The 12,588-nt window shown below is 41.7% G+C and overlaps 1 protein-coding gene across 6 annotated transcripts in view; it reads right to left on the bottom strand.

Moving 5' to 3' along the window:
- The window catches only part of ccnh (cyclin H), a 29,646-nt gene extending 28,510 nt beyond the window's left edge, over positions 1-1,136 (bottom strand). The window contains exon 1 of one of the 6 annotated variants that reach the window (XM_059969357.1): positions 1,055-1,136. The gene's annotated coding sequence lies outside the window, so the exon portion shown is untranslated. The other 5 variants (XM_059969354.1, XM_059969356.1, XM_059969355.1 and 2 more) reach the window with 5 other exon arrangements.
- Between the last annotated feature and the right edge of the window lie 11,452 nt (positions 1,137-12,588).

Below are 12,588 nucleotides of genomic sequence, written 5' to 3'. Positions count from 1 at the left end.
CACAATTCAGGCTTTGGTGTTGCTAATCCAAGCTACTGCACATTATAATACAACCACCAATTTTCAAACGCAGTGAAAATACCCTGCAATTTTCAAATGCAGGGTATAACGTCTCCATTTTCCAGTCCCCACACACCATCCTTAAATCTATAAATGTTTGAACAATCACACCAATGTCTCTGCAATTTTCTCCCTTTACATTTCACCTGCTATGGACACTCCAATGAGTGGAGCACAAGATGCTGCAGAGAGCTGGTTCATCCAGTTCCAATGCAAGCACAAGTCTCCATCAAGGACAACTTCCAAAGGCACTGACTTAAGACTGTGACATTCATCACCAAAGCCTTACCGTCACGAAGGAGGTACAGGAGGGTGAAGACCCACAACCAACTTTTTAGGAATTCCTCCTTCCCCTCCACCATCAGATTGTTGAACAGTTCATGAACTCAACCTAACTATTCCTGTCTAGCACTATTTTTGTGACTAAAAGTAATTTGTCTTGCACTATACTGCCACCAGGAAACAACAAACTTCACGACATATTTCAGTGATAATATACCTGATCCTGATCCCCAGCAAATCCAGTTCCTCCCATATGAACCAGAGCAACACACAAAAAAAAATACTGGAGCACAGAAGCATCTTGGATGTGAATACAGTGGATGTTTCGGGGCCCTCCAGAGTGCTATTTTTAAGAGATATTTGGAAGCTATATAAATGCGAGAAATTTAGAGATACGATCCAGTGCTTATGAAAGGTCTCGGCCCGAAACTACGACATCGATGGTGTCTGAACCGCTGAGTTACTTCAGCATTTTGCGTGTTAGATATTCTGGATTCACAGTATCTGCAGTACTTCCTGAGCTCCCGTTTGATTTATCCACATTTAAATACAACCAGCTCTCAGATTCGAGCTTTGGCCCCGACTCTTCTATTCCAGTTGCACCTCCCTCCTTGGACGGGCTGCGAAAACTCCCGCTCGCCTCGGAGAGGCCTGGGCACCAGCCGGCTCACACAGCGTGCCAGAAGGCAAGTCCATCGCCAACACTACCAACCCTCAGCCCCCGTCCGTCCGTCCGTCCGTCCGACCCGCCGCCGCCGCCGCCGTCCCGCTGCTCGTGGTGACGTCAGACCAGGCTCCCGTCCAATTGGATTCCGCTCACGGCGACTGGCCGTCCAATCCGAAGCAGTCTTCTGGTGCGCAGGGGCAGGTTGAAGGAGATATCGCGAGAACTTCTAACGGGTGGATAACTTCGCTCGCGCTGTAAAGCTTCTTCTGTGCTAATGGTGGCTCGTATCCATCGGGAAGGTGCGTTACCGCCACCTAATCTAATGATGGGCATCAGATCCTGCCTCCCAAACCTATTTTAATTATAAAATCTCACCACTTAACCGTCCCTGACTCAGGTGCCAGAATATCCCGCAACCTGGGCATTCCAGATCTGCCCAAAGAGCTTCCCACCTGTGGCACCCCGTGATCACACGTTCCACTGTCTCTGGTACCTTATAAAAATCACACCACCCATTCCCATGTTTATCAACAGTGCCAAAGTGTTCCTTCTCGCAATCCCTCCGTCTCCGCCGCATCTGCTCTTCGGGATGAGGCTTTTCATTCCAGGACGAAGGAGATGTCTTCCTTTTTTAAAGAAAGGGGCTTCCCTTCCTCCACCATCAACTTTGCTCTCAAATGTACCTCTCTCATTTCACGCACATCTGCTCTCACCCCATCCTCCCGCCACCTCACTAGGGATAGGGTTCCCCTTGTCCTCTCCTATCACCCCACCAGCCTCCGGGTCCAACATATAATTCTCCGTAACTTCGCCACCTCCTACGGGATCCCACCATCAAGCACATCTTTCCCTCCCCCCCCCCCCTTTCTGCTTTCCGCAGGGATCGCTTTCTACGCGACTCCCTTGCCCATTCGTGCCGGACCCCCATCCCTTCCAACTGATCTCACCTCCCGGCATTTATCCTTGTAAGCAGAACAAGTGCTACACCTGCCCTTACACTTCCTCCCTCACCACCATTCAGGGCCCCAGGCAGTCTTTCCAGGTGAGGCGACACTTCACCTGTGAGTCGGCTGGTGTGGTATACTGTGTCCGGTGCTCCCGGTGTGGCCTTTTATATATTGGTGAGACCCAACGCAGACTGGGAGACCGTTTCACTGAACACCTACGCTCTGTTTGCCAGAGAAAGCAGGATCTCCACATGGCCACACATTTTAATTCCACCTCCCATCCCCATTCTGATATGTCTATCATGTTATAATATGCCTCCTCTACTGTCAAGATGAACCCACACTCAGGTTGGAGGAACAACACCTTATATTCCGTCTGGGTAGCCTCCAACCTGATGGCATGAACATTGATTTCTCTAACTTCCATTAATGCCCCTCCTCCCCTTCTTACCTTATCCCTTATTTATTTATTTATTATTTCCCCCTTTTTTCTTTTTCTCTCTCTTTTTTCTCTCTCTGTCCCTCTCACAATCACTCCTTGCCTGCTCTCCATCTCCCTCTGGTGTTCCCCTCCCCCTTTCTTTCTCCCTAGGCCGGGGGTCGGCAACCTGCGGCTCCCGAGCCATTTGTGGCTCTTTCACCTCTGTGCTGCGGCTCCCTGTGGCTTTGGGAAATAATTGGTCAGTATTTAATTAAAATGTATTTTATGTTAGTTTGTTAGCTTTTGAAATGTAATTCTAAATTTGAAGATTATGGTGATCTTGTACAATCTAAGTGTGGCGACATCCGAAACGGCTCACAATTAGCCAGCATTCCGGCTAAGGGAGATAGCCTACGGGGGTTTGTGAGTACGCGTCTTTTGCAGCATCTGCGTCCATGGGGGCTGGGTTGAGAGAGGCTTAAAAGCAAGGCTGTTTAGTTTGAATAAAGCTATCTTTGACTGCAGTTTACAGACACCGCTACAACGTGTTTTTATCGCTGGCTGTCCAGACGGAAGGTGCTGAAACGCTTTGTCGCGTGTCTGGAAGAAGTGAAAACTTTCCTGGGCAGCAAAGGGCTCACCTTTCCTGAGCTGGAACAGCCAGAGTGGCTGGAAAAGCTACACTTCATGGTAGACATGACAGCGCACCTGAACACGCTGAACACAGCTCTTCAGGGGTAAGGACGTACAGCCCTGCACATGTTGGAGGATGTTTTGGCATTCGAGCGCAAGTTGACAGTGCTTGCCAGAGATTTACAGAAAGGCACTTTGTCTCACTTCCCCAATTTGAGAGAGTTCAAACAAGGTCACGACATGATAATTTCGGAGTATTTACATTCTGCAATCATCGCAATGCAAACATCGTTTGGGAAACGCTTCTGTGAGTTCAGAGAGGAAAAAAACACATTATCCTTCCCGGTCACTCCCTTAAGCATCGATCCTTCCCTACTGAATACGACTGCATTGGCAGGTGTGAGTCAACCTGATCTTGAGATGGAACTGGCCGACATAGCCGACAAAGACATATGGGTGTCCAAGTTTAGACGCTTGACAGCAGACCTTGAAGATGTTGCCCGTTCTTGCTCAGAAACACAAATGGAGTGATATTGAAAACCTTCCAAAACCGGACAAACTTGTGTTCGAAACATTTATGTAAACATTAAAAAGTATGCGCTTTGAGTCCTGTCGATCTTTGGATCCACATATGTAAGTGAGCAGGTGTTCTCCAACATGAACTTTATTAAAAACAAACATCGCGCATGCCTCACAGATGACAGCTTGCGATCCTGTGTAAAGATGAAGGTGACGTCATACAGCCCTGATGTGCAGACGCTGTGCGCTGAGGTCCAGGAGCAGAAATCCCATTAACCAAGTATGATAAATATTTTAATTGCCTATTATTTTATGTGTATTCATATTTTTTCATTGTTCAGTGAAATAGTCCTTTTATTTTTCAGGCTGACAGCTGGCTGATGTTATTTTTGGTTTGCTGCTGGCGGAAAATTTAAGTTCGGCGTTTTTCATAAATACAAGAAGGACTCAAATAGACATTGAGTATTTTACTTTAAAGTAACTTTCAACCCAACGTCTTTTTTTCGGAGTTCAAAATGTTTTTGTTGCATGCAGAAATGTAATTTCGTTTTCTCTGCAGGAGTTCATCAATTTCATAAATGCAACACATTATAGTTTGTTTATACATAGCATAAAGGCAAAAAAAACGTATGCAGTGTTATTTCATTTTAAATGTCAAACGGGTTTTGCGGCTCCCAGTGTTTTCTTTTCTGTGGGAAACGGGTCCAAGTGGCTCTTTCAGTGGTAAAGGTTGCTGACCCCTGCTCCTAGGCCTTCCGTCCCATGATCCCTTCCCTTCTCTAGCTCTGTATCCCTTTTGCCAATCACCTTTCCAGCTGTTAGCTTCATCCCTCCCTCTCCTGTCTTCTCCTATCATTTCAGATCTCCCCTCCCCCTCTCAAATCTCACAATATCTCTTCTTTCAGTTAGTCCTGACGAAGGGTCTCAGCCCAAAACATCGACTGTGCTTATTCCTGTAGATGCTGCCTGGCTTGCTGCGTTCCACCAGCATTTTGTGTGTGTTGCTTATCCTACCTCAATCTTGCCAACCACAAACCTTCCCTCCTTTCCCAAAAGGTGCCTCCACGAATCATGTTCTCGGTATTATTTATGTGCTCCATATTTTTAATTTGCACAAATTGTCCTTTCTGCACATCGGTTGTTTACCAATCTTTGTTTATGTAGATCTTTTCATAAAGTCTACTTATTTCTTTATTTTCCTGTATATACCTGCAAGAAAATAGACCTTCTGGTAGTATATATGGTAACCTATATGTACTAAGATAAATTTATTTTGAGTTTGACCATATACACAAAGTGCTGGAGGAACTCAGCAGATCAGGCAGCATCTGGAGTTGAAGTGGTTGACATCTCGGATCAAGCCCCAACATGTGGTCCTGTTGTTTCCCTGTACAAATACTGAGTTCTTCAGACATCCATCACTACATACACATAACCTGGTGTCACTTAAGTACATACAGTCAGTCTATGATTGTATGGAGTGGTGTGCCCTATGTATAAGAAATAATACTAAATCATTAGAAAAGGATGACATAGGATTGAAAGCTGTAGAGTCTCTATGGGTTGAGTTAAGAAATGACAAGGGTAAAAGGATCCTAATCGCTCTTGAACCAGAATCAGATTTATTAACACCAGCGTGTATCATGAAATTTGTTAACTTAGCAGCAACAATTCAATGCAATAGATATTATAGAAGAAAAAAACCTAAAATAATAATAATAAATCAATTACAGTATACATATATTGAATAGATTAAAATTGTGCAAACAACAAATAACATATATTAAAAAAGTGAGGTAGTGTCCAAGGGCTCAAGGGATAATTTCTCTCAACTTCACTCGCCCCATCACTGAACTGTTCCCACAACCTATTGACTCACATTCAAGGACTCTTCATCTCATGTTCTCAGTATTTATTGCTTATTTATTTATTTTTTTAACTTTCTTTTTGTATTTGCACAGTTTGTTTATCTTTGCACAATGTTTGTATAATGGCCAGGTTAAGATTTCTACTGCTATGCTGTAAGGTATTTTATTTTAGCAGTTTTCTGTAAGAACAGTGTGCCCTATCGGTAGGAGTGTTTTGGCTTCAGCTAAAGATCAGGAGCCACGTTGTCCAACTTGGAAGCGTTGTGTCAGACAATCGTGAGTGGGATGGCATGGGACATCCTCCAGAGCTGGATGGGGACAGATTTCGAAAGGACAGTGGTCTGTCTTTTAGCAGGAGCTGCTGAGTGGGGCACAAGGGAAGATGCCACAGAATCCTGTTCAAAGGAGAGCCCCATTGTAAGAAGTGCTTTGTGCAGATAAATGGCTCCAAGGAGGAAATGCCAAAACTCCTAAGAGAACCAGTTCATTCAAGATGGTCTTTGAGGGAAATTCACACAGAATGTGGGTTCAACACGAGTAAAACAATATACCAGCTACTATAGAAATTAGTTCCAAAGTTTATGTGCACATCAGATTTGTTTTTTTTTGCCCCTTTTATTTTTCTTTTCTTTTTCTGTAACTGTTTGTTAAAGTTGAAAATTTGATAAATACATTTCATTTGTAATTTTATGTTGGTGTGCAATCAGTTAATTTTCTGGTGAACAAAAACTGTGTATTTACACAGCATTCACTACGATCACTGTTCCTTAATCAGAACATCCTAACCTTCCTGTTTGGTTGCACCCCAAATCATACCGACCCTAAGCGTATGTTGTTTATGAAAGGTGTCTTTTCACTGCTGAGTCATGTGGCTGTTGGCAGAGTTAGCGAACAAGCCAAGTTTGCATATGAGCCCTATGAGAGGGTTACAGATGTTTGTATATCCTCTAGGGGATGGTCTTTCATTGATTCTATTGTGTTTACCGTGAATGCCCACAAAAAATGAATCTCAGAGTTGTATATGACGACATATTTGTTCTTTGATAATAAATTTACTTCAAACTTTGATGTACAGTCGGCCTTTTAATCAGTGCATCCTTGATTCATATTTGCTGTATGTACCACATAACTTATAATAAGGGACTACTTTACATTTTAATAACACATCGTTGCATGCGCTATTAGGCACGTATTGATCTGTATGTGTGTGTCAAGTTCGGACTCTACCAGTAAAAAACCATAAAACTTAGTTCCCATCTCCAGCGTTTTTATTAATAACATAGTTGTGTAAACAGGCCACATACACAACACTGTAGATTCCTTGAATTCCCACAGCAAGCAGGTTAAGAAAGGGTATTTAAAAATACAGAAAATGATAAGCAATGCTATTGCAAAAACAACCCAAGGGAACATACAGTTCTTACCAATAAATGTGATCATTATCCATAGTAAATTCCAGTTGAATTTCAGCATCAACTGCCTCTCCTGTACCCTGTGCTGGTGAATATTAATGACAAAAGGCTGGAATAACTTGGGTTTTATAATACAACAGTGGTGAGGATGAAATAGGAGCTGGATTAAACCATTTGGCCCTTTGAGCCTGCTCCAACAATCAGTACAATCATGGCTTATCATCCAAATTCAGAAAACTCTTCCAGCCTTCTTCCCATATCCCATAATGGGACTACTTACTTAGTCCCATTTACTACGTTTAGATACTTTGAGTTGCAAGAACAACTCCTTAAATATATGTAATGATTTGTCTTGTAGTAGGTCCAGATGAAGAGTCTGATGCTGACTGTCCACTTTTCTTCATAGATGCTGCCTGTTGCACTGAATTTCTTTAGCATTTTGTATGTGGTCTCTGGGAGAAGTCATTTCACTTCCTCACAATCTTAAATGGCTTACCTCATATCGTTAGGCTGTGACCGCTAGGCTCACTGCTATTGGGAACATTCTTTCTGCATCTGTCCAGTCTTGGCAATGTTTTAGCAACACTCTACACCAATGTCAGTCTTAATTGCTACATAACTGACAAATTAAATTATCCAAATTTTCCTAATGAGAGACATTCCCTTTACCCATCCATCCCTCAACTTCTCCATCGTCTCAAACTAATTTATTTTCCTGTTTTCTCAGTTCAGATAAAGGATTCTGGACATGAAACATCAAGTACAGTGCTTCTCTTTCCAGAGATGCTGCCTGACTTGGTGAGTGTTTACAGAGGTTTCTACATTTTTTTTGTTAAATTTTTGTAGGTTTTTATGAAATCCCATTCTTTCTTCTGAACTCTAATTAATATGCCTAACTGACACAAACGCTCTCTCTCTATCCCTCTTTCTCTCTATCCATCTCTCTTATCTATCACTATCTCTCTCTCTCTCCCTCTCACCCTCTCAATCTCTACCTGTATCTCTCTGTCAGTCCTACAATTATAGGAATCATATGGGGCCCCTGCCCCCTCCTTCTTCAGTCCTGACGAAAGATCTCGGCCTAAAACGTTGACTGCTCATTTTAGCAGATGCTGCCTGACCTGCTGAGTTCATCCAGGCCACGCCAACACATCCGACACTACGCTTCAGAAGGGGAAACTGAGATTTGTGACAGGAAGAAATTATCAGTTAAAAGGAGAGAAAAGAAAATTAAACTTTACAAACGTTAGTAGAGCATTGGTGAAAAACTGCAACATTCCTGGGAGTCTTTGACCCATGACAGCTCAAATTAACAAGAATGTAATGCTGAGGCGTTATAAGGCATTGGTCAGACCGCACTTGGAGTATTGCCAGCAGTTTTGGGACTCTTATCTAAAAAATGTGGTGGCATTAGAGACAGTCCAGACGAGCTTCACAAGAATGATTCCAAGAATGAAAGGGTTAATGTATAAAGAGCATTTGATGGGTCTGGGCCTGTACTCACTGAAGTTTGGAAGAATGAGTGGAATTCTCATTGAAACACATCAAATATTGAAAGGCCTAGATTGAGTGGAATTGGAGAGGATGTTTTTACTAGTGGGAAAGTCTAGGACCAGAATGTCAGGGCGCTGGAGCAGGGACCTAATCGCAGATCAAGTACTATGCACACTGTAGTATTTATTGAGTAACAAATCCAGAGGGGCAACAAAGTCAGTGTCAAAGTTCAGGCAGAGGTCAAAAAATCCAGAGAAATCCAAAAATCAAAATCCGGAAACAGTCTGAGTGAAAAACCAGAACAATCAAGATAAACAGGCAGGATTGATACTCATAAGGACAGAGTTTAGATATGAATAGCGGAAAGTTCAGGAAAACTCACAGGCACAATCTGACAAAACACAGGTGAAAATATACTGAGCAATAAACAGAGAGGCAGATGATAGGTGGAGCACAATGAGACACAGGTGGCAGCAATACAGGTACTAATGGGAAACAGGTGAGGGCAAAGTAATCAGTGACACGGGCCGGAGTAGAGCAGAGGTAGAGACAGGATGCATGGGGCATGAAAACAAACATGGCAATACAAAAACACAATGACGGCTACAGGGGAAACACACAAAAAGACAGAGTTCAGCTGGAGATACTGACACAGAGGGCATGGCCTTAGCAGAGAGGAATTTCCCATTAGAGCAGAGATAAGGAGGAATTTCTTCAGCTAGAGGGTGGTGAATCTGTGGAATTCATTGCCATAGACCATTGCGGAGGCCAGGTCATTGGGTATGTTTAAAGCAGAGGTTGATAGGTACTTAATTAGTAAGAGTGTCAAAGGTTACAGAGTGAAGGCAGGAAAATGGGTTTGAGAAGGAACAAAAATCAGCCATGATGGAATGGCAGAGCAGACTCAATGGAATGAATGCCCTAACTCTGCTTCTGGTCTTCATGGACAATTAAGGATAACAGTAAAAGCTTCAAATCTGTATGCCTTGAGCACACAGATGTCCAGCAGAAATGACAGGGTTTATCCATCACAAGTCAGACACATCCTGCCCCAACTGTGGCAGAGTCTATGTGTCCCAGGCAGTACCTTGAAACCAAAAATTTCTTTTGAACTTCCATTCTGCTACTCTTGTATGCCTAATCAGGATTTCTTCAAACTTCTCCAGAGCTAGATTAGAGGAAATTAGTGAGAATTTATTCCTAAGCATTCAGTTATGAAAAAGATATTTTGCACTGCTCTATTTCACTAATACAAGCTCTGCTTGTTTCTTTGGCAAACTGATATATCCAAACAATTCCAGACAAATAGATAAAATAATCAATTAGACTGTAGTAAGAAAGAAACCTCTGCAGCTGAGACGTGTCATGGACTTCTGACATGTACCAGTGTAGGGTGATGATATCTTTACAAAGACAGTAACAGCATACAGGGTAAAGAACAATGGAATACTGTTAGATGTTTCTTCATCAGATTTGTATTATTTATTCATGCCTCCTTGAAGCCAAAACACAGTTCATACATTGTGCAATGTTTATACATACCCAACAAACTTAAAAAGCTTTTGTTCCATAGATATTGAATGTTTGTGATTCTTTGGGTAATTAGCATTTGCCCAGTAATCATTATTATGTTTTGTAACTCCAAAACGAATTGAGAGAAAACCGCAGGAGCCAGGGAATAACTCATATTTACCTCAGTGAGTGGCACTCTTATATAACGCGGTGGCATAATGCTGTATGCCATTTGCAAATTTCTTACATATAACCCATAATAAATTAAGTAAACAGCGAATGTGCAATCAAGCTTTATACTTACAATCTACTCAAATATTTCTAAAATATTAAGTACACCACACTTCCTCCTACTTAGCTATAAGCTTCAACTCAATATAGAATATATCTCAACTTGAATATGCAATGTATTGCTCTCCAGTAATATATATGTACAAATATAAATTATATATATAATGCAATTATTATATAAACATACACAGTGCAATAGATTTTAAAATTGTCCCATTCACACCTAAAGATTTCTTACTCTCGTGGGATAATGTCTTTCCTGACAAGTGGCAAGGCCATTCTGCTTGGTAGGTGAGACTTGTGGCTGTGAAACAATCTCAGGTTCATGGTGGCTGCAAGGGTTGATTCTGGGACTGTAGAAAGTGGTTCTGACAGCTCTGAACACCTATCTTCAGGATGCTTTGACAACCTGAACAATGAATGGCAAGCTGCTCGATCTGTCGATCTGTCCCCAGGTCACTAGACAAATTTTGAGCTAACACATTCATTTTGACCCGCATAGGTTGCCAGCATGTAACTGCGCCATCACTTTAGCTCTCAGCTTGGATGGTACAACAACTCTCAATCCCCAGTTAAGGCAACCCTCATCAAGGGAAAGTTCATCCCTGCATGGATAAAAATGGGGGAACTGGAATTTCTGCTGCACAATCCTGCCATGTAGACCTGAGGCACTGCGGGCTCTTTTCTGGTTTCCCTTTGGATCATCTCTGCTGTTATAGGGAGAGTTTCAATTTCCATGAGGAGTGTCCTCTTCCATAAATTTTTCAGTAATTTCCTTTCCCAGGGTAAACAGGACGTTCTATCAGCATTTCCATGTTTAGCTGTCCTCTTGAACTTGATCTTGTAATTGTGTCCCCCAAGAAACAGCCCATCTCTGCATTTGTGCTGCTGCTCTTAGTGGAACACCTTTGTGTGTCTGATGATCAGTAATGAGAGTAAACACTCTCCTATACTGGTACTAGTTGAAGAGTTCTACACTCCAAACCAGACTCAAGGCCTCTCTGTCATACTATGCGTAATTTTTCTCAACAGTGATAGGGAAATGTGATGCAAAAACAATGGAGTGTTCACTTCCATCACTCATAGCATGTGACTGCACCCATACCATAAGGCAGGGCATCACAGGCAAGCTTCACTGAACAATGTGAATCATAGCGTGTGAGTACAGTGCCTGATATCACGATTTACTTTGCCTTGTTGAAAGCCATCTTACACAGCTTTGTCCATTGACGCTTCTTCCCAATCTGCAGCATTGAGTTCAGGGAGTGGAGCGCAGTAGCCAGCTTTGACAGGAACCTGCTATAGTAACTGACAAATCCTAAAAAGCACCACAACTCTGTCACATCCTTCGGCCTTGGGGCATCCACCACTCCATCATTCCCGACTGCAACTCAATTGTACCTCTGTCTGCTATTTTCATTGATACAACAATTTCAACTGCTCTTTTAAATGTGAGCTGTACTTTAATTTGGACCGATTTTTGAATGCTTTCTTGTAAGGTTCCACAAACTAAACAGTCTCTCCGTGCATCATTAAGCCCAGCACTGAACTAGCAATGCTCAGACAATTTCTTCAATTCAGCCATGTAAGCTGAATAGACTCCCCTTCCTTTTGAGTCAACTTATAAAATCTAAAGCATTCTGTAATCAACAATAGTTTTGGTTCTAAATATTCCTGCAATATTTTCATTATAGCTGGTTTAGGTGGAGCAGTCAAACTTTTAAGCATTCTGTGCTTAAAAGCATTTTACGCTTTCCCACCCATTGAACTCAGCAAAACCGGCAATTGGTTTTCATTGGCTATTTCATTTCAAAACACTGCTCAATTCATTTAGGATATGTTCCCAGTTATCTGTTATGCAATTGAGCATGTCTATCTTTCTGATGTAGCCAGCCATTTCTGCATATATATGTATTTACTATCACCCAGTACTCACTGTTTATGAACCTGTGAATTTTGTCTGTTTGTTACCTTATTTTAACTTGATTGTCTCTGTGAGCTTCTGAAGAAATGTGCTGTGCATTTTTTCTTTACTCGAACATCTTTCTCCCCTGTTGAAGAAAAAACATGCTGTGTTTCAACAGGTTGTCTTGGGTTTGTTTTAAAAGTTACTTGTCAGTACTTTTATGTTTTGTAACTCCAAAATTAACTGAAAGAGAAACACAAAAGCTAGAGATAACTAGTGTATGTTTAGTTTTACTTAAATGAGGAGTGTATATGTGTGTGTGTGTGTATGTGATGTGGTGGTGTAATGACATACTCTTACATACAACCTGTATTAAATTATGTAAACAAATCAAAGAACTCTTAAACAATATACTTACAGTACAGTATTACTCAAATATTAAAATGGATCCTATAAATTATTTTTAATATAAAACCAATATTGAAGTGATTATTTAATGTTACATTTTTGAAGGGAATGTTTACTTTTACAACCCAAGAAATGACAAACTGGCCAATGTCTTAATACTTTAGAAAA

This window comes from Hypanus sabinus, chromosome 5, assembly GCF_030144855.1.
Source record: "Hypanus sabinus isolate sHypSab1 chromosome 5, sHypSab1.hap1, whole genome shotgun sequence".
NCBI lineage: Eukaryota > Metazoa > Chordata > Chondrichthyes > Myliobatiformes > Dasyatidae > Hypanus > Hypanus sabinus.
The sequence above is the reverse complement of the archived record's forward strand: the minus strand, read 5'-3'. Positions and strand labels throughout refer to the sequence as shown.